We start from the raw sequence: 19,183 nt of genomic DNA on the forward strand, positions 1-19,183 counted from the left end.
GCTCAGCCCAGCAAAATGGCGCCTCAGGATATGACTGTTCAATATAAATGGAGTTGATGTTTAGAATAATTATCACAGAGGGAAAAATCTGTTTGAGCTAGAAGACAATGTTGGCAAAAGATAAAGTGCCATAAAGTATCCATTAATACATTTTCCACCTTGGTGACAATCATTGTTATTTCCCGTTTCATTCCTGATTTACCTCATCCTTACTTTTTATCACTTTGAGTTCCTTGCCAAGCATTTCAGAGAGGAGTAAGCAGCAATTTTGCTACTCCAGTCCTGTGTGATGATCTGTCGAGTGGAATCCTGCCAAGGTAGAATTTTAAATAGAAATTATTTGGAATTGATTGCCATGTTCTTTTCAGAGAAACAGTTTCTTACAAGCAGTTAAATTAGTAGGTTGGCAAATTGGTTGGCTAAACTGGGCCACAACTAAAACTTGATTCTTGTTTCTATTTCACAGTGCTTCACCTGATACATGCATAAAAGCAAAATAGAAAGTTTTGCATGCCATTGTGTTGTTCTGCTATCAGTAAACTTACGAGCTCATTAGATACACCGGAAAACCTGCAGAGGATAAGTCAAGTGTATCTCATTGAAAATACAGTAGTTATAGATTTTTTCCTGATTCTTCAGTGTAGCTTTGCTACTGATTTCTTTTCTAGTCTTTTGGAATCCCGAATTCCTAATGGCAATTTGAAAATGCCATACTGCATATTTTACTGGATGAAATTAGGTTTTATTTTTAATGGAAACCATAACTAAACTATATATCAAATTTAAATTAAAAGAGAACGTATCCAATGTTGAAGTTTCTTGTTCTTTACTGAACTCCACGTGTGTTTTCTTCTGATTTAGAGTGCTACTGCAGATGATGATGTAAATATGATTGTAGACTGTAACATTTTTAATCTTTCCCGTCTTTAGTAGAGCTCCAATATTGGAGCTAATGAGTCTGACTGCAATGGAGTTATTTGTCTTCATAGCAGTATGTATGGTGCTGTGTTTTGGATTTGTGCCTAAAAGTGTTGATAACACACCAGTGTTTTAGCTGTTACTGACAGTGCTTGTACAGTATCATGCTTTCTCTTCACCCTCCTCCTCCCCAGTGAGTAATTAGAAAGGGAGTGGACAAGAAACTGGAAGGGGACACAGCCAGGACAGCTGATCTGAGCGAAGGGATATTCCGTACCATATGACATCATCCTTAGTAATGAAATAGTAAGAGAAGGAAGACTTCTGTGCTACGGTATTTACCTTCCCAAATAACCATCTCCTGTGCTGAGGTCCTGCTGTTCAGGAATTGACTAAACCCCTACATGCCAATAGGAAGCAGTGCATGAATTCCATCGTGCTTGGCTTCTGTACACAGCTTTTGCCCTTATTTGACTGATTTTATCTTGATCTACAAGTCTTCTCACCTGCTTTCTATGTTTTTCCTGTCCTATGGGAGAGCAGAGTGAGCTGTATGAGGGGCTATGTGGGTGTTTGGCTATTGACCACAGCTAGCCCCCCTCATAAAACAGTAGGACAACTTACATCTTAAGCAGCAGGATGGTGTTTTAAAGAATTGTAGGGAAAAGAAAAGAACTGGATTATGAACTGCTGAGTGTGCCTATAAATGACAAGAAGAAAGGCTTTCTGAAACTCCTATGTTTTTTACAGGTAAGAGAAAATGAGAGACTATTTAATCATGGCAGTCAGGTGAAGTTCCTGATGACTGGAAAAAGGGAAATATAACCCCCATTTTCAAGAAGGGGAAAATGGATGACCTGAGGAATTACAGACCAGTCAGTCTCACCTCTGTGCCTGGCAAAATCCTGGAGCAGATTCTCCTGGATGGCATGCTAAGGCACATGAAAAACAACAAGGTGCTTGTTGACAGCCAGCATGGCTTCACTAAGGGGAAATCCTGCCTGACCAATTTGGTGGCCTTCTATGATGGGGCTGCAGAACTGATGGAAAGGGGTAGAGCAGTTGATGTCATCTACCTGGACTTGTGCAAAGCGTTCGACACTGTCCCACACGATATCCTTGTCTCTAAATTAGAGCGACATCAATGTGATGGATGGACCACTTGGTGGATAAAGAACTGGCTAGATGGCCGCACACAAAGAGTTGTGGTCAATGGCTCAATGTCCGGTTGGAGATCAGTAACGAGTGGTGTCCCTCAGGGATCGGTGTTGGGGCCGGTCTTGTTTAACATCTTCGTCGCTGACATGGACAGTGGGATTGAGTGTGCCCTCAGCAAGTTTGCTGATGACACCAAGCTGTGTGGTTCGGTTGATACGCTGGAGGGAAGGAATGCCATCCAGAGGGAACTCGACATGCTTGTGAGGTAGGCTGATGCCAACCTCATGAAGTTTAACCATGACAAGTGCAAGGTCGTACAGCTGGGTAGGAGCAATCCCAGGCACAGCTACAGGTTGGGCAGAGAAGAGATTCAGAAGAGCCCTGCAGAGAAGGACTTGGGGGTGCTGGTTGATGAGAAACTAAACATGAGCCGGCAGTGTGTGCTTGCAGCCCAGAAAGCCAACCGTATCCTGGGCTGCATCAAAAGGAGCGTGACCAGCAGGTGGAAGGGGGTGATCTTGCCCCTCTACTCTGCTCTTCTGAGACCTCACCTGGAGTATTGTGTGCAGTTCTGGTGTCCTTAACATAAAAAGGACATGGAACTGTTGGAACAAGTCCAGAGAAGGGCCACGAGGATGATCAGGGGACTGGAGCACCTCCTGTATGAAGACAGGCTGAGGAAGTTGGGTCTGTTCAGCCTGGAGAAGAGAAGGCTGTGTGGAGACCTCATAGCAGCCTTCCAGTATCTGAAGGGGGGCTATAGGGATGCTGGAGAGGGACTCTTCATTAGGGACTGTAGTGATAGGACAAGGGGTAACGGGTTAAAACTTAAACAGGGGAAGTTTAGATTGGATATAAGGAGGAAATTCTTTCCTGTTAGGGTGGTGAGGCACTGGAATGGGTTGCCCAGGGAGGTTGTGAATGCTCCATCCCTGGCAGTGTTCAAGGCCAGGTTGGACAAGGCCTTGGGTGATATTATTTAGCATAAGGTTCCAACCCTAACTATTCTATGATTCTATGATTCTATTATTTAAGAAATTTTCTTGCTTACATTTTTAAACCATTAAAGCTACAATGCTACCCCCATGGAAAAGACAGTGACAATCATTTTGAGACTCCCTATGGATGAAATTCTAAAAAGATAATGACAGACACTTAAGAAAGAGCAAAATGCAGAAAATTATAGAAATGCTTAAGAAAAAACTTTCCATTATAAAATATATTCCAATACTATAATAGATAACTCTTTGTCTTTTCTGCACTATTTATATGCACCCTTGATTGCACCTTATTTTCCTTGGGTCTCAGAGATTTTCCAGCATAACCATTCTGGACTTTTTGTTCTAAAACTTTGACTTACAGTATCAATTGTTAAGAGGCATGCTTTATCACATCTTTTATGAAAGAAAAACAGAGATAGACAGGCAGATAGATAATCTCCACACAGGAAGTCAATATATGGTCATAAAAAAAAAAAGCAGTACTTTTTAAAAAGTTATTGAAGAATATAAATAAATCTGTTTTTTTACTATAAAAAGTGATGCAAAAGTATAGGGAAAAAAAGAAGTCATTTTGTAACCTGAAAAAATAAATCCTGGAACATCCCTGAAACAAGCGCTGAGGTCACACAGATGAAACTTGCATCCACAGTGATATATATGCAAAACAAGGAGATTGTCCAGTGGATTGATAATGAACCTGTTTAATGGCTAGCAGGATAAGAATGCCTATTCTTTGTTGGCAAGTTTTTTCCGTTTGTTCCTGGAGTTTTCTCCGAATCAGATTGCAGGAAAAAATACCTAAAGAACATTAGAAATAGATATCTTTCAGATAAAAATAAGTAGAAAATGCCTATATTTTCATTATTTACAGAAATTCTGTCTCAATTTGTATTGTTCTCTGTTATATTTAGTGTCTTAGGTATCATTTGCTGCTTAATTGCACTAATGTAGAAATAACTAAATATATTTATGATAATTTTATTACAGAATATATTTTATTGCAAGGAAAAAATATAGGATATTAACTGACCTAATATATGGAAAGATCTTACAGCAATAAGGAGAGAGATTTCTTTGATAATTAGTGTTTCAGTCAGTCAGAATATGCTTCCATAAGGTCAAGAGAATTAGAAAGTTAACCACATGATTATAAAGAAGTGTATCTGAGACTTGCCAAAAATCCAGATGTATTTTAAATTTTTCTATTTGGCTATTAAGGAAAAAACAACTGAAGCAAAGCCAACCAAACAAAATCACAAAAAAATAACACAACAAAACAACAAACCACCACTACCAACAACACACACACACTAATATACTCTGTTGCTAGAAAGAACAGCCATTACAGCAGATCATCCTGCACATCCAACTGGATGCTTGCACTAAATCTACTTTTAGAAATTTACTAAATCTTAAATCTTGCAGCACTGCATGGTCTAGGATGCATAGATACTCAGAATACTTAGACCTGTATTATCATCATACATAACTATAATATAAAGAACATTATGGAAGCAAGATTTGTGGTAGAAGGAAGCATTACTACAAGTGTTAAATGAAATGCAGCATTTTTTTCAATCAGATGCTGTATTATGAACGAGCTAATGGGCAAAAATGAAATTATTTAGTTTAAATAATTTAGTTAATCTGACTGTTTTTGACTGAAATTAACCCAGAGGCAACTGTGCCAAAAACAGGATACAATACTCTTTTCTGCCTAACAATTTTATTCCAGAATACAGTGGTGCATTCTTTAGTCATAGCTATAGAAAGTCACTGTTTAGCACAGTTTAATGTGTTTGGTGGTGTTTTGTGGGTTTGGTTTGTTGTTTTTTTTTTGGGGGGGGGTCTGTTGTTTGTTTTTTTTTTTTGTTTAGTTTGGTATTTTTTAATCAACATCAGGTTTGTTAAACCTGGGGCCTGGCTTTTTTGGTATTTCTCTTCCGGCAGTTGAGCACTCAGTTTATATGACATGTTTGTAGATCGTATTAAACCTGAAAGTGCTAAGTTTAGAAAGCAGAAACATTTGCCAAACTGTGACATATGCATTGGGAAAATAACTGAATATACAATGTTTTTTTCAGTTTTACATAAACATGGATTTAAAGAATAGAATAGAATAGAATAGAATAGAATAGAATAGAATAGAATAGAATAGAATAGAATGTTCTATTGGGCATGAGTCCGATTTCTTTCTATGATCAGCGACTTTGGTTCATTTCGCAGCAAACAGAGGAAATTGTGATCTTTCAGTAACATGACACTAGGGAAAGTCTATTTCAAGGTGAAAAACTCCTCTGGGTGGATTGCTGTCTTTTGTGCTCATTTGTGATGTGCAGGTGCTTGACAGGAAATGAGCATGATTGTGCCAGGAATACTTCTCTTTGAGAAATGTCGCAAAGAGTTACTGATGGAAAATATAAAAAGCAGGGATCACATCTGAGCTGCAATATAATACTCAGCTTACAGTATCTGTTTCTGTCTATCAATCAAGCTTGTAAGCAAAACGTTATTTTAATTTCTTCTGGTGTATGTTCCTGTGTTCACTTTGAACTTATTTCAGCATGAAAGCAGAGAACAAGTGGTTCACAAAAACAAAACAACAAGTAATTCTTAACATTTGGTCCACAAGTATGTTAGCAGATATTAAAATATAACAAAATTATGTCGTTTGTCCATCTGTTTAGTTTTTCTATAAAGGAAGCCTAGTTAATGATTTTTTTACATTGTTACTGTTTCATATTGATTCTGATTTCTGGATATTGTTAAAGTTACTTGAGAGGAAATTAGTTCTTGGACTCTAAGATGTAGTTCACAAAGTATTGTGAAAGCATCCATGAAACTATTTGTATTTACAGAGAAATTAATAATATAATTTTTCTGTTGTCATATAAGGTATCAATGATGGTGTAGTACATTATATTAAATAGAGAAGCTATAAGCCTGTGAACATCTCTAGAAATTTCTTAAGAATATTAGATGTTTTATTATTCACCATAATAGCATGTTTTTTTTATATATATATTCAAGAAAAAATTACTAAGTCTTAAACCACCTGTCACCACCAGATGTTTTTTTGTTGTTTGATTGTTGTGGGTTTTTTTTTGGAGGGGGGAGAGGGGTTGTTTGATTTAATTAAATATTGTATCCATAAACACTGCAGAGGGTATGCTTGTATTGAAAGAGAGACTTCTGGGTTCCTGGGGAGCAAGAGCAGCCCAAGTTATCAACAGCACTCACTGAAGAGTATTCTCTCAGACACAAAAAAGAAAATGCCATAATTTATTCCTTTCACATTTTGTCATCCATACCTCATTAGCCCTGCAGCTAAAACTATTCTTAATAAATGTTCCAGACTGGGATCTACAGAAAAAGAGGCACAAGTTCTGTCAATATGCAAAACGATATATGCAGACAAATTAGATATGGAATAAGATAAATGCTATAGAATTATATTTAGTAAGTACCCAATATCTTTAAGTAACATTAATTCTGCTGTAATAAAATATTGCTTTGAGTTATTCTTGTGTTCTGACGCAACAAAACCAAGCAGCATTCATATTTTCATAATAATAGATTTGATTTAAAAAAAAAATCCAGTCAATCCACAAAAGCAGTCTTTCAAAACATCAAAATAGCAACCCAAGATAGCACACAGGATGTTGGTGTTTTACGTATGATGACCAGAGCAATACAAAAGTATTGCTCAAAAAATGACCAAAATTCATTACCAAAATTCACGATCTTGAAAAAATAAATTATGAGCAAAACTGACTTTTGGTTTTGTTACTAGTTCCTTGGAGCAGAGGGATGATTGCTTTGAAACCCCCGAAGAGAACCAGATGACAGTTTCAGAAAAGCGAAGAACCTTTCTAAGCAAACACACTCCCTGCAGAGAGAATCGGAGCTGTTGATATTTTCAGCAAAAATGCTACCTAAATGTAGCCACAGTTAATTACATCCTGTTGACAAGAGACACCTAAAACACCTTGTATTTTATCATCATGCATACAAATGACAAGTGTTGACAAGTATCTATTTTTGTTGTTTCCAGAATTTGCATTGAATATGACAAATATACTTTAAGCTCAGTGCTATTTAATCAATCATCCTTTACTTTTGAAGTTAATTCTAGTCCAGGTAAACATGCCCAGATCTGCAGCTTCTGTAATATCAATAGAGGTTTTAGGTCTTAGATGAAACACTTACACAATGGATGTGCCCAAAGCTATCAAACACTTGATTAATGCTTTTACATCCATGAGAATAATAGAAAATTTTTGTTTCATGCTATAAATTTACTCATTTGAGGAGAATTATATCATTGACCTTCTATATGTCTATTGTACCTCTATCCATTAGTTCTGCATGCTTTTTTTTCCCATTCGAAGCTTTTAAGGTCTTAGGTGCTATTAGTCTCTGGACTCTGGAATGAAATGTAAGACAACCTTTTCATCATTATGTGAATACAATTTCTAGCTCAGCGGACTGCTTTTGCAGAAGGAAAAAAAAAAAGGATCAAACCCAAATCCTGCTTTCCTGAAGCAGGTTCTATTTTAGTAATACTGAAAATATGTTTAGCTGGGTTCGAAATACCCTGAAGCAGTGTATTTTACCACCAAGAGTCAACCTAGAAGAACAGGAAAGGTGATTCCAGGTCATTTAGCTTTTTGGCCTAAAGAATATAGAAGCATCCTTTCAGAAGAACAGTGAAGCTGAACACTAGAAACAAGCACATAGATTCAAGAAGACAAGTGAATCTATACACAACCACAAGGTAATGTTAACCTCCAGAACATTCTGGTCAGCCTAAAACACAATTTTTATATTCTTTCTGGACATGGAGGTTAAAATCTGAAGTACAGAGAAACTGTCCTTAAGAATGAAGAGTTCATCCTTATTAACAAAACATTCTTATGAAACAGAAAACAGTGAGAATACAGGAGGCAATTTTTTAATCTCTCTTTTGCCAGAAAGTTTCTAGGCACTTTGGGCTTTCACCCCCCAAAAGCGTTTTGGGTATTTCTACTAATAATGTTTCCATCAGAAGTATTTCTAAGATTTTCTGGCAGCATTTCCTGCTATGAAGGTTATTTCTTTTCTACTTTCCTGGTGCTTTTTCTTTCCTTTATTAAGTTTGGACTGTTTAGCCTGGAGAAGAGAAGGCTGTGTGGTGACCTCATAGCAGCCTTCCAGTATCTGAAGGGGGCCTACAAGGATGCTGGAGAGGAACTCTTCATCAGGGTCTGTAGTGATAGTACAAGGGGTAATGGGTTCAAACTTCAACAGGGGAAGTTTAGGTTAGACATAAGGAAGAAGTTCTTTACTGTGAGGGTGGTGAGGCACTGGAACAGGTTGGTCAAGGAAGTTGTGAATGCTCCATCCCTGGCAGTGTTCAAGGCCAGGTTAGACAGAGCCTTGGGTGACACAGTCTAGTGGGAGGTGTCTCTGCCCAAGGCAGGGGGGTTGGAACTAGATGATCTTAAGGTCATTTCCAAACCTAAATATTCTATGATTCTGATGATTTGAAAGTGAGGTTTGTGAAACTCTGATAGTGGGGACATAGAAGAAGAAAGGACTAATATTCCTTATTGAATTACAAGTTTGGGACTAGGCTCCCATATTTGTCTTTAACAGAGATACTTAGACAATCAGAAGAAGAAGGAAATGATAGAGATAAAAGAAATGAAACATGCTGATCTTCCAGGATTGCACTTTATTGTACTGTATGCTTTGTAATAGCCCTTCTTCAAAGAATGGTGTTCAACTCCACTTACTTGGAGCTTGAGTTTGCTTGAGCACTAGTGTTGGGTATCACAGTGAGATAGAAAAGGGTTTAAAGACAGCCAGATAAGCTTGTCAACTTGCACATTGTGAATGCATATGCATTTTTGTTCCACAGTCTCCTATACCTCTTACACTATAATTTTATTTTAATGTATGATCTTCTACTCTGTTTTCTGCTTTGACTAGCAGACCCTCTAAAACACTGAAGTCCTGCCTTGTTTCCTAAAGAATGTTGGAATGGATACACTGAGCTGACTTATTAAGTACCTAGTGATTTTCAGCACTGTGAAGTGTTTGTAAATAAAGATAAAACTGAAACCAGAACAATTTGGAAAAAATATAGCAAATATATATTAAAAAAAAATCCAAATTGATCCAGCATGATACAAGTAATCTAGCAACATCTTAAGTGTAGGCACAGAAGTCAGAGGAAAGGAGACCTAACTTTTCCTGTTATTGACAGCCTGAGCAATTCTCTCTGAATGGAAACATGCTGTACAAAATAGCTGTAGTTCATATGTCTGCATTTGTATCTTTTAACTCAACCTTTCTTTTTTTTTCTTTTTTCACAAGTTCTCCAGTATTATCTAAAACTAATTTCTAAATAACATATTTTGCCAGTGACAAAAAAAAAATAGAGAGGAAAAGCAGACATATCAAAGTGAAAGCCTCTGATTAAGAAACTGGATGTCTGGTAGCTTAAAAATGTTGAATACGCAATGGATGTTGAGTTCTGTTGTCACCACAACACTTACATAGCAGTAACTTATACTTTGTGTAAGCAACAGTACTTACCAGTTTGCAGTTGCCACTAAGCTTAAATGAAAAAGGCGGTCCTGCACTGCCAAGCATTGCCCTCGTGATTTAACCGTCTTTGCTACAGAGCACCAGGTACTTCTGTTATATGTCTTTCAAACAAAATCATACTTCAATGAGAGATCAATTAGATGGGTATCTCTCAAACTGTAATTTGCATATATGGTTCTACACTACCAAAAAGAGAAATCAGTTTCCCTGAGCATTAGCCTTCAACTTGTTCATGTTTTATTGCAGAAATATATTTAAATTGTTACTAATATTTAGGTTTCCCCCTTTGTTTTACAGAACATGTTTCTGGTTCTAGCCATGACTAAACATACTGTTAAAAATAATGCTGTCCCAGTATTTCTGACAGGTATCAAACACCAAGAAAATCTAAGAGACTTCTGTTCTTTCAAGCTCTCCAGTTAGATTTGTTGAATCAAGGTTCCAATATGTTTCAGATAAGCATAGAGATTTCAGGAATAGGTCTGAAACATTAAAGTACTAATCACTCCCCAATCACATCGGTCTCAGACGAAAGGAATTTATTTTTCTAATTTTCTTTTTTTAATAAAGAGCATATTATAAGGATCTCATTTCTTGTATTAGAGAAAAACATATTTTTACATTGTTATGCTGTTTCTAGTAAGGATAAAGTCTATTGTTCTATGTAGTGTGACAGAAATGAGCACTTCCAAGTGCCTGTGGGCAATCCTTCTACAGTGGCAACTGTGTTGCTCGTAGAGCAGCTGAATGTGACAGAGGTCTGGCTCTCTGCTGTTGGCTTTGGCTGTTTTCCCATTCAGTTTTCTTATCCTCTTTTTCCTCATAGAGTTGTATTTTGGAAAACTATAAGAAAACAAAGCAAAAAGAAGAACCAAAGATCTGGTACCAATGCTGCAGTAACAACAGGCATTGCTACCGTACAGTGGTTGGTTGTTAAGTATTTCCACTCTTGTTCCTTAGGACAGGATCCAGTGAAAACAGAATAAGCAGAAGTTTTTTTAAAGTCAATATTTTAAAATACTTACCTTGTTTTCATTTGCCTTATATTTGTTTCCAGGGAAACCGAAGGAGAAGCCGAAACAAGTAGCAAAGCAGTGATACAAGCAAATGCACAGGCTTTCTATTGTTGCCTTCTTTCCCTTTTTTCTAGCTCATGAAGTCACAGTTAACAAGGCCCCTGACAGTTTAGAATGACGCAAAAATGAATATAGTTTTAGACAATATTTACATGCACGTAAACTGAAGGCAGTTGGCCGCACAGGTGGTTCACAATATGGAGGTTTTAGCTGGCCATGAACTTGGGGATGGAGTTTGGAATAGAACATGTGGGACCAAGAGATAATATTATGGTGTGTAAGTCAGAGTAAATTATAGCAAAATAGTATTAAAGACCCTTCCATGAAGTACAGAACAGAGAAATAGAAACAGAATTGCAGATTTAATTATTTATTACTTCTCATGTAATGTCTGCTTTCCAGATGTCTTCAGCCTAATCAGGAGAATGTCTCATTTCCTCATCTTTGGTGAACTCAGTGTCTAAGAATTTATCAGGAATTTATGGCAACTTGACCAGTTCAGAGGTTGCTGAATTTTCAAAGGAAATACAAGCTTAGGAATTACTTTGTGATGTGTGCTGCATGGTGTGTACAGCTTAACAAGGTCAACAGTTACACCTACAACATTGCTCTTAGAATACACACTGAATATTAACAAAACTGCTGAGATATTTTACTGAAGAAACATTTTCCTGTTCAGAAAATGTCAATTTGTCAAAAGGAAAAAAAAAAAAAATAATCTGTGCTGCATTTTATTCTGTAATCAAGGATAATTGGTTCTATACAGAATAGTTATTTGTTACTCCTATCTGCTCCTATCTGGTTTGGTTATGGAAGTTTAGCTTATATTATGTGCTACACTGCACAACTATACAAATTTAAGCCAGATCTAAACCACAGTAGGTAACAATTAAAATGTGGCCAGTTTGGGGGGGTTTCATAATACACGATGTGTGTGTGTATATATATATATATATATATATATATATATATATATATATATGATACCTAAATATATATACAAATATGAAAAAATTTATAAAGAGGTTCTTTACACTAAACAGAGAGGACTATTTGCTCGCAATCTGGACTTCAAATTTTGATCTTCAGTGATTACTATTGAGTCAGGTTTGTTCCCAGTTTCTGAAGGCTGAATTCTGCCTGACATAAGGAAGTTACAAGGATGGGATCAAAGTTACAAAATGGAATGCAAAACAACATGATCTCAGCTGCAATATACTACTAAACCCATATGTCAGTCTCCTTGTTAAATTAAATGTCAGAAATAAATAGGTATCCAAGCAGCAAAAGTGCTTAAAAATGTTATCTGAATCCCCAAATAACAACACTGTATAAATCATGATCAGACCTCTTCTGCAGCACAAAAATCCCTGGAGTTTTGTGAAGCTTCTTATCATGTTATCCCAGAACCACTGCTTTCACAAGTACCTTTTCTAGGGAAATATTGATTTGCAAGTAGCTAATAAGCGTGATTCACACAATCAGGTTTCTAATTTATGGATCATATCTTCCGTTATTTCCACTATGATTATGTTAACTAGATGTGCTTCTCCCACACATATTATGCTGTAAGTATTTCAAAACTTCAGTATTTATACATTTTAAGCAAGTGTGTCAAAACTTGAGTATTTATATATTTTAAGCAAAGGTGGTTTGGCACACTTTTCTTTCATCTTTTCAACTTCAGTGAATTCACTTCATTTCCATGTATAACCATGGAAGAAGTATATTCTGTGAAAGGTAAGAGACCTTCAGGCATCCCCAAAGCTAAATCCATTGCAAAGCAGGCAAATCTGGAAGTGTGCAATAGTTCATTTTATTGTCCCCTTGCTAAAGATTAGGGTTGACTTGGTTTTCCTCTTATCATGGTATATACTTCCAAACTTTATTCACTGGAATAAATTGATGTTCCAATCCTGTGCCTCTATTGTTTTGTATTGTTTTCTTTGAAGTAATCCAACCACTATGCAGTAAACAAAGAAGCAAAACTGTAAATCCACAGAATTTCAAACTATTAAAGTCTCTTTCAGCTTAAGAGCTTACTAACACACATTCCTTAAGCTCCAATTTTAACTTTGTGAAGTCATTTAGAAAGTGGGTATTATTTCAAAGCCACTAAAACTAGTCATCCAAGCGTCCTCATACACAGAGCTCAATCAAGCTGCAAGAAAATACTCCAGACAGACAAGATGAATGACTAAAACACAGAGAAGACTGATGCCTGTTGTAGCTGTGGTAGCATCTAAACCAAGATCAAGCAATGAGCAAGCTGTTGCAATCTAAGTACAAATGACCTAAATGCACAGTGAACAAGTTTATCACAGTAAGCATATGATTTTTTTAATTATTTTTATAGTTTGAAACTATTTTTATAGTTTGAAAATTTTACTAAGGACTATTATATGTCTGGTTAGCAGTTCTGTAGCACATTTGTGAGTTCAGCTTACAGTATTTCAGTTTTCTACAGAGGATGCTCACCTCACTCAGTCAGATTAGGTAGTTAATTATCATACCTGAAATGTAATGTTAGAAACAATTTTCCTATTTTATCTGTCTATAAAACACATTCTTTCCATTGCTTGGGCTCTAGCAAGAAAATGTATATCCCAGAAATTTTATGTCATGGAAACTAAATAATTGAGACTTTGGGAAATATGGGTACTCAGTGACTCACAGAGTAGTAATTATCCTCTTGGTTCTTCAGAGGGGGTATCTTCTAAGGATGGCATGTTACCTGTTTATACAGGAACTGTTTCCTACACATAAGCACTTGCTGTCATTTGGGTTAGATATTCATGTTGAGCTGTCATGAGACACATGCATACTGCCCTGGAGATCTTAAGTAACCCTAGATGTCTACTTAGGAGGAACTGAATGAAACCAATTTGAAAACTGCAAGTCAGCACTCTAAAAGCATGGTTGGTATTCCTCAGTGTTTGAGCAATATTGTGGTTATCAGGTCCATGAGCAGAATTTGCCAGAAAAAAAATAAAAATAAAAATATTAGGAAACTCCTTGTCTGTCCCTATACCTTCCTCAGAAAGAAGGAGTTTTCAGTCTTGTCCCCTACCACAGCCTTCAGAGGTTAAATCAGTTCCAGATTCAGACAATTTCAGTTGGCTAGCATAGAGAACTGGGGATCAACTCAGTCATGGAGATGCATATGTGGGGGTATCTACAAGTAAGATGGTGTCTAAGCCCATATTAAAATTAATGTGGAGTAGTTGGGGAAGTTAGCAGCGCTAGTCAGAGGACCAAAAAACCTGAAAACATCTGAACTGAAAAGCTCTGAATTTCCTGGGCTGGGAAAGTAGACTGCCGTCTTCTTGGGTTGGGAATATAGACTACCATATCATGTAAGCACACTGGGAACATCTATGTCACAGCACTGTGAGGGCATTTCAAGGGCAGCGTACAGTGTACAGAACAGTCGTGGTAGGTCCTTCTGTCCAGGGCCCTATCCCATAGCACTCAGCAAGTGAGAAGGGCTGTATTTGCTATGGGTGTTGACCAGGGCCAGTCCAGAGTCCAGTGATTTCTTGCAAGGCCTTAGTGTCGTGGTTTAAACCCAGTCAGGTAACTCGTTCACTCACTCCCCCCCTTCTTTCCCTCCCCCTACTCCCGGAGGGACGGAGAGGAGAATCGAAAAGAATGCAACTCCCACGGGTTGAGATAAGAACAGTTTAGTAACTAAGGTATAGCACAGATCACTACTGCTACCACCAGTAATAACAATGATAAAGGAAATAACAAGGGAAGAAAATACAGCACCTCAGCACCAGCCGACCGATAACTCGCCCCCCCCAGCCCCGACCAAGCACTGACCGATACCTCCTCCAACCCTGCCGTCTCCCAGCCCTTCCGGCTAACTCCCAGTTACATCCTGGGCATGACGTGCTGTGGTATGGAATACCTCTTTGGTCAGTTTGGGTCAGGTGTCCTGTCTCTGCTTCCTCCTGGCTTCCCCTCCTCCCTGGCAGAGCATGAGGCTCACAAAGCCCTTGGCCAAACCAAAACATTGCTATCAGCTCTGTTCCCAGGCCGAAAGTCAAACCACAGCACTGCACCAGCTACCAAGAAGGAGAAAAATGACTGCTACTGCTGAACCCAGGACACTTAGTAATGAGGCAGTGCCAAGGTTCAGGCAAGAAGTCATGTCCATGAACTGGAACCAGGATCAATAGGACCTGTGATGAGAGCTAGGTATGTAACTATAACATAGTTTAAATGGTGATTGATTAAGCATGACACACTCAAAACCTGATCCAAAACAAGATAAGGGATATGCATTGGGACTTCTTATCAGAATTCTTCAAGGCAAGCTTCCACTCACATGTCTTCCTTCTCTTTCTCCAAAATAGCTTTTATCAGCTGGCTGCATTTGGGTTAAAATCTTATTCCAAATAACTGAGCTACACTCTCCATCACTCTTGTTATTCAGCCAACATACAGTCAGGAATGTAAGTCATAGGAGCAAGAAAGTATAGGCTTACAAAATTCTCAATCTCATCTAGGTGTTTGGAGTTGAAATCATAGGATTCTGATTAAAATATATTTTATGTATTTTACATTGAAATATAATAAGCTTCCATCCTCAATAGATGGATGGAAGAGAGAAACATCTAATTTTCTCTCCAAGCCAGACACAAAATACAGAGAGAAAAGAGGCACTTAGGTAAACATACATATATAACATTTTCTGTTGCTAGGTTTTGGGCTTCTTTCCCTCTACCTCAGACCAGCTTAGGCATTTATCTGAGCTGACACAGATTTTCTTGCTGGGTCAAATGATATATATTAAATGATGTTATGTTTTACTTTATATGTACCTCCCTAGAACTACATCCTCAAAGCAAAAAGGAAGAAAACAGTAGTATATTTTCATATTTAAGTATTTGCCTGAAAATCATTTAGTACTGTACAATGAAAGACAACAGGAACTGTTTTGTGTTTTAACTGAACTGTATCTCCCTTTCAGTTTTCTACATCTTGAAAATTCTGCCTTTGATATGTTTGTAATGCAATGTGACAAGATAGCCACCAGCCATGCTAAGCTAATCTAAACTAGCAGTTTCAAATAGAACAGTATTTTGCAAAACATGCTTAAAAATGGATGCAAAGGTTCAGAGACAATGTGCCACCTTTTATTGCTTGTAATCAAACTGCAGTGAGCAGAAGCATCCTCATATCCCCATATGACATAGTGCTATATTCCTTTCAATGTCTCTTCATACATCTGTCTAAGACAGAAATGTCTTGTTCCCAAGCCATTAATAAGTAGATTGTCATTTCAAATTTTAATCTTCAATATAATTATAATTTATGAACTTCTTTTCTTTTTTAGCTCAGCAATGGGTGTGGATCCCATCTAGTGCTGTGGTCTCAGATGGCCTTGACAGTGCCAGGTGCATGGAACAATATGCGGTAGTGGAAGACAATACTGCAGGTGCCCAGGACAGATGTAGGCTCTTTTTTCTTCTCAAGATAATAGACTCAGTGATGACTATTATAGTTGTGAAACAAATATTAGGGTTCACGTAATACTTTCTTCTCATGTTCCTCAAATGCAGTGAAGGTTGGTAGGGATATATAGTGTTGCTACTACCCTACAACAATTCTGAGTCATAGAATTATAGAATCATAGAACATCAGGTTGGAAGGGACCTTTGAGGATCATCTGGTCCACCTTTTTTTGTCAAAAGCACAGTATAAACAAGAAGGCCCAGCACCCTGTATAGCTGAATCTTAAAAGTATCCAACACTGGGGAATACAGCATTTACTTAGGGACATTATTCCAAGGCTGATGGTTTTCACTACAAAAAATTTTCTTCTTGCGTCCAACTGGAATCTCCCCAGGAGTAACTTGTACGCACTATCCCTTGAATGTAGGAAATCTCCATTTTCTTTGTAGCCTCCCGTTAAATACTAGAACACAGTGCTAAGGTCTCCCCTGAGCTTTCTTTTCTCCAGGGCAAACAGAGTTCTCTCAGCATTTCCTCATAAGGCAGGCTTCCCAGTCCTTTGAGCATCCTTGCGGCCCTTCTCTGGACCCTCTCCAGATTGTCCACATCTTCTTTGTATAGTGAGGACCAAAACTAAACACAGTATTCCAGGAGTGGCCTGACAAGCATTGAGTAGAGTGGGATAATAACTTCTTTATCTCTGCTGGTGATGCTCTTGCTGATGAAACCCAGCATCCTGTTGCCTTTCTTTGCCACAGCTACACACTGTTCTCTCACAGTGAGCTTGTTGTCCACCAGCACACCCAGATCCCTTTCCACAGATCTTCTCCCCAGCCAGGCAGATCCTAGCCTGTGCTGCACTCTTGGACTGTTTGCCCAGGTGAAGGACCTTACAATTGTCCTTGTTGAACTTCATAATGTTCTTGTTAGCTCACTCTTCCAACCTATCCAGGTCATCCTGCAGAGTGGCTCTCCCTCATGAAGAATCCGCTTCCCCACTCAGTTTAGTATTGTCAATAAACTTCATCAAGGTACACTTGGTCCCATCTTCCAGTTAAGTTATGAAGATATGAAGAAGCATTGGGCCCAATGTTGATCCCTGGGGGATCCCACTAGTGATAGGTCACCAGTCTGAAAATGAGCTATTCATCACCAGCCTCTGTGAGCAGCCTGTCAGGGAGTACAAGAACACTATCAGATCAGGATATAACAAAAGTGTTTAATAGCCTTTTCTATTATTTCTACCTAACAGAACTTGTACTTCAGTAAGGATTTAAGCCTGAAACATATAATGTAGTTTTAGGCTTATGTATATTATACTTAATATCTGGTTTATGTATATTATATTTAATATCTGCTTAGAATCAAACTGCTTAGAATGAACATGGCCATAAGACAAAAAGTCCTCTGACTTCTCTATTGCTGACAGAAATATAATAAAACTGCTGTTGATATTTCTGTAAGAAAAGAATGGATTATAAAAAAAATACACACTTTAAAATTTGATATTGATGTATTTTGTCTTGATTCAAAAATTGCTGATATTAAGAAGGAAAATGCCATTCTTTCTTGAACCAAGCTTTTTCTGATTAAAATATTTCACAGTTTGAGTTATCAGGTTAAAAAAGCCCAGACCCAAAGTAGAATAATTTGACTGATCAACCTGTAACTCATTTCTTTTCTTTACCAGATTACAACAGCTCAATACCACTAGTGATATTGCTCTGATGTACATTTACTTTCATACAATAAAAAAATATTTTTGTTTTGTAAAATAAACATTTTGTCGTGGGAAAGGCAACATTTCTTCACTGCTCTGTTACATTGTTTATTTTTTCTTCAGACAGTTAAGCATTCATCAGGCAAAATCTAGTGCAAACCAATCAGTCACACTCCAACATCAGTATGATGGCAAATGCCTTTATTCTCTGACATACTGTCACATTGCTTACAGCAATGAATTTAGCCACCTTTGTGAATGATTCCTCATAGGTCATGTCTTACCCAACTAAAATTAACTGGTTTTAGTGGTAGGGGAAAGAAAAGAAATTATAAAAACCTAGTTACAATAATTGGATATAAAGGACTTCAGCTGGTTTCTTTTTTGCTTTCCAGTCTTTATTGCCTGCAAAATTCACAAGAAAACAGAGTTGTTTGTCTGTTAGCACTGATATATTTTCCTGTAAAATTCCCCCTTTTGTGATATTAGAACAGCATTAAGAGAAAACAGAATGATAAAAAAAATCATTAAAAATAATTATTCCTCAAAAACCTACGTCCATGAAGATGCAGTATTTATGGACCAATTCTCCACATCAATGACTGTGTAAAATAAAAATTAGATAAACATTACAAACCACAACTCAGAAGCCAGGCCACCAAAGCTCCTGTGCAGCCTTCTAGCTCCTTTGACATGCACAGCCTGTGCACATGTAAAAAATATTTTCTTGAAAGGTTATATTCTTATTAGTTATTACCAAATTATTATTACTGATGCTAGGAAGGGAATGTCTGTGTGTGTCTCTTTGTTGGGGAGATAACACTCAGCCCTCAGCTAGTGAAAATCTGAGAAGCATGGCTGATGGTTTAAGCATTAAGTAATCAGGTAGCCCCTCATCATGCTCAGAGATTAAGAAACAGTGTTTTTCTTTAAGTAAGAAGAATCAGTGGGAAAATGAAAATACAAAAAAGAATTTCATGTTCCTTTCCCTACTCCAAGTAGTAAAGAGTAAAGGAGCAATATAATGCAAAAATGTTTCTAAGGAAAATTATTTTTCTTTTTCTATGCAATCTCATTATTAATTTCATTGCTTTCTTAAAAGCTTCCTATAAAGAGATGTAATATATGCATGTTTTGGAATATTAAAATTACATAGCCGTAGGTACCTCAGAATGTGGTCTAAAGACACTTTCCTGAAAAATGACAGTAGTTTTCATCGTAACTTAGCCTTGATTTTCAGGCATTTGTAGAAC

The sequence above is a fragment of the Pezoporus flaviventris genome, unplaced genomic scaffold, assembly GCF_033815535.1.
Source record: "Pezoporus flaviventris isolate CSIRO_AGI_PZ_B2104156 unplaced genomic scaffold, CSIRO_AGI_Pfla_v1 ptg000030l, whole genome shotgun sequence".
In the NCBI taxonomy this organism is placed as follows: Eukaryota; Metazoa; Chordata; class Aves; order Psittaciformes; family Psittacidae; genus Pezoporus; species Pezoporus flaviventris.